At 40.1% G+C, this 4,146-nt stretch overlaps 1 pseudogene across 1 annotated transcript; it reads right to left on the bottom strand.

Moving 5' to 3' along the window:
* Positions 1-1,500: 1,500 nt before the first annotated feature.
* LOC105805753 lies at positions 1,501-3,370 on the bottom strand (annotated as a pseudogene). Its single transcript, XR_001137225.1, has 3 exons — positions 3,334-3,370; positions 2,386-2,580; positions 1,501-2,054 (listed from the first exon to the last, which is right to left on the bottom strand). The product of XR_001137225.1 is annotated as an acidic leucine-rich nuclear phosphoprotein 32 family member B pseudogene (transcript).
* Positions 3,371-4,146: the final 776 nt, after the last annotated feature.

Below are 4,146 nucleotides of genomic sequence, written 5' to 3'. Positions count from 1 at the left end.
TTTATAAAAAAGAGGTTATTATTGATCCCCTCAAACTCCAACACACATCTATTTTGTCAACTCAAGACTAATTTAAATGTCTTTTTTTCAGAATCATTTATGCGATCTTTAAGGCTCACCAAATTACAAAAGAATAAACATGCAGAAATGGAAATATAAAAGTAGAAAAATGCTTGGTTTTTTACTTAAGTCTCTTAGATGCAGATTGTGTCAGTTATCTATTGCTGTGTAACAGACTACCCAGAATTTACTGGCTTAAAACAACCACTATTCATTTATCTCTGAATTCTATGGGACAACAATTTGGGCTGGGCTTGACAGGGATGTTCCCCTGCTGGTCTTTGCTGGGTTCACTCATGTTTCTGTGGTTAGCTGCCAGATTGGCTGTGAACTGGCTGGTTTTGGGTGGGGGTGGGGGTGGGGAGGCAGGCCTCAGCTAAGATAGTTTATCTCTGCTCCAATTGGTCTTGTCATTCCAAAAATATAGTTTGTTAACCCCTTATCTAAGGGGGAGGGGGCGAGAAGAATGCACATTCACGTGCGTAGCTGTCAGGCCAGTATGTCCCCTGTGCCTTAGATGCAAAGGCTCATTTCTGCACTATGTGGTGTCCTATCTTGTAGGCTAGCCCAAGCTACTTCACATGGTAGACCCAGGCTTTCAAAGAGCAGCAAGAGAGGACTAGCCTCCACTTGCACGACCTCTTCAAGCCTCTGCTTGGGTCCTTTTTGCTAATGTCCCACTGGACACAGCAAGTCACATAAGATGTGCTTCTTTGAAGGCCATTATTGAAACAACCTAGCCCAATCACTTACTAATTATTTGACATTGGACAAGTCACTTACCTCACTGATATTCATTTTCTTTATCTGTAAAATATACATACCATTTATCTTATAAGGTCTTTGTAAAGATGAATAATTAAGTTCTTTACATGTATTTACATGATAATTCTTTATATCTCTTGCAATGCTTAGCATTGTACCTTATACTTTTTTTAAACCAAAGAGTAACATATTTGTTTCACTTAAATTCTTAAAAAATATTTTTTTGGCAGTTGTCACATAAAATGTCCTAATGTAAAAAAAAAAAATCATTGAAAGGAAAGCACGAATAAATAGACCCAAAATGTTAAGATTTCATTTACAAAGCTTTTTTGTTGTACAGAAAGTAAAAATGCTGTTACAATCTCTGTAACTGGTAGCCACAGACAGTTGACTCTCCAATCACAGCTATCCACGCTACAGCAAGAGTCTTACAGGAAAACCTAATAATGCTTACGATTTTATTGGGGCGAAGTCCCCAAGCTTGGTGGTGGATTGTCAAGAGGAACTAAATGGAGGAAGGCGGAATGTCACAGGGACTATTCTTTGGCTCTTGGGGTGGGTGGGTGCCCTGGGGTTTGTATCATAGCTACTTTTTTTTTTTTTAAAACAGCTACCAAATCCATGAGCAGTCCAACTGATACTGAACAGTTCTGATTCTGCAGGTCATTTGGGGTCTTAATCATCTTCTCCTTCATCATCTGTTTCTCTCTTTTCACCCTTCCTGCTTTCCTCCTCCTCTTCATCCTCATCTTCATCTTTATCAACTTCTCCATCATGTCCAACTTCTTCCTCTCCACTGACTTCATCTTTGTCTTCTTCCCCTTCTAGAGCTTTGTCTTCATCTTCATCCTCTTCTTCTTCACCATCCGCCTCCTCTTTATCCACACCAGCCACCTCAGCATCTGAGTCAGGGGCTTCCCGGTCCTCTCGATCATAGCCATCCAGGTAGGTCAGCTGGGGCAGGAGCTTGAAGACACTCTCTCAGTAGTCATTCAGGTTAGTAACCTCACACTTAAAGAGGTCCAGGCTTTTTAGACACTTCAACTTTTTCATAGTTTCCAAGGTGCTGTTATCTTTCAGTTTATTTCCACTCAATTTTAGATTTGTGAGATTAGGGAGTTTTTCTGCTAACATGTCCAGACCTCCAAAGATTCTATTGTCACTGAGCTCAAGCTTTTTCAATTTAGATAGCTTGGGGAGATTTTTTTTTTTTTTTTTTGAGACAGAGTCTCACTGTGTTGCCCGGGCTAGAGTGAGTGCCGTGGCATCAGCCTAGCTCACAGCAACCTCACACTCCTGGGCTCAAGCAATCCTCCTGCCTCAGCCTCCCGAGTAGCTGGGACTACAGGCATGCGCCACCATGCCCGGCTAATTTTTTCTATATATATTTTTAGTTGTCCAAATCATTTCTTTCTATTTTTAGTAGAGACAGGGTCTCGCTCTTGCTCAGGCTGGTTTTGAACTCCTGAGCTCAAACAATCCGCCCGCCTCGGCCTCCCAGAAAACTAGGATTACAGGCATGAGCCACCGCGCCCGGCCTGCTTGGGGAGATTTTGAAACGGAAAATGAAGCTTACATTTATTAAACTGAGGAACTCTAAGTTCAAAAATTCCACTATTAAACCCTCAATTTTTCCATCATTTGACTTGCAGTTGTCCAAGATAAGTTCTCGAACCTTGGTGGGGGTCCGGTAGCCTCGTGGCCGGGGTGGTGGGGTGGGGGAAGGGTGAGAGGCAGCGGGAAGCCACACTAACTCTAGGGGAGATCGTGCCTTACACTTAACCCCCCCCCTTTTTTATAACTAGAAACTATGGAGGATACAAAGATAAACAAAAGATAACAGTCAATATCTACTGTTTATGTATATGAAATGATTGCCCTGAGAAATGTACTGGCTTTAATATGGCCTTTGCCATAGACGTTTTATATTTTATTTTTTTATTTTTTTTATTTTTATTTTTTTTTATTTCAGCATATTATGGGGTACAGATGTTTAGGTTACGACGTTTTATATTTTAATGTCTTTTTCCTTCTGATTTTGAAGGATGTGTTCATGGTAGAAAAATATAAGAAAGTACAAAATTAAAAAAATTAACTAAAATCCTATTGCTAAGAGATAACCACTCTTAATATTTCAGCAGATTCCTCTTCAACATTTTTTCCCCTATGGATTTCAATCTTATTAACAGCCTCCAAGCAAACTTAAAACTTCTGAAAAGAACAAATGAGTTTAACTAGTCCCCACTTTGAAGACATTAAAAACACGTGTGTATTGAAATAAAAACCAACTGCCTGACATGCCATTTAATTTTTGTTAAGAGCACTAGGAATGACGACTTAGGAATCGCCAGGAGATAGAAAAGCATTCACTTGCTTGTTTGGCAGGAAATAAGAAGTCACAGCCATAAAACTCACAACTACTGACAAGTAATAAATATGTCTTTTTAGAAAAACTCTTCATATAGTCAAAAGTGTTTCCTTCACTTGACTCATTACAAGGGCCTTTACCAAGAGTACCTCCTCCATGCAAGAGTGAAAAGCACATGCTCGAGTGTCTCTACTTTTTTGAAGAGGTTTTGTTTTTTTCACAGACTATATCCTGTTCTTTCAGCAGTTTCTGATTTTTCATATGCTCCTTATTAAGCTTTGGCTGCCCTGATCAATTTCCAAATGACTTTCTGGTAGGACTGTTAGCAAGTGTATTGGTTTGTCCTTGGAGTCCTTTCCCATCAAAATTGTTACAAATATACACAAGCTGCATAAATGCAGTTTAAATTGTCTCAATTTACCACATTTCTACTTCATTACTGAGACTATACACATGATCAAAAAAGTAATATGGGCCGGGCACAGTGGCTCATGCCTGTAATCCCAACACTCTGGGAGGTCCAGGCAGGAGGATCACTTGAGCTCAGGAGTTTGAGACCAGCCTGAGCTAGAGTGAGACCCCATCTCTACTAAAAATAGAAAAAAATTAGCCAGGCATCGTGGTACGCGCCTGTAGTCCCAGCTACTCAGGAGGCTGAGGCAGGAGGATCATTCGAGCCCAGGAGTTTGAGGTTGCTGTGAGCTATGATGATGCTACTGCACTCTACCTGGGGTGACAGAGCGAGACTGTTTCAAAAAAAAAAATGTCCAAATGGAAAGAACTTTAATTACAAATCCATCATTAACTTAGTGAACTGCTACTAATCTAACACAATGATTTCAGAAGCATTAAATTTCTCACTAACTGATTGGAAGAAAAGAAGGAAGGAGGGATGAGAGAAGGAGGAAGGAATAGTGAGTTCTAACTTCACTATAGTGAAGGTTTAGGTAATC

This window comes from Propithecus coquereli, unplaced genomic scaffold (genome assembly GCF_000956105.1).
Source record: "Propithecus coquereli isolate 6110/MARCELLA unplaced genomic scaffold, Pcoq_1.0 Scaffold132, whole genome shotgun sequence".
NCBI classification, from domain to species: domain Eukaryota; kingdom Metazoa; phylum Chordata; class Mammalia; order Primates; family Indriidae; genus Propithecus; species Propithecus coquereli.
Note: the sequence above shows the minus strand (reverse complement) of the source record. Positions and strands in the feature narration are given on the sequence as shown.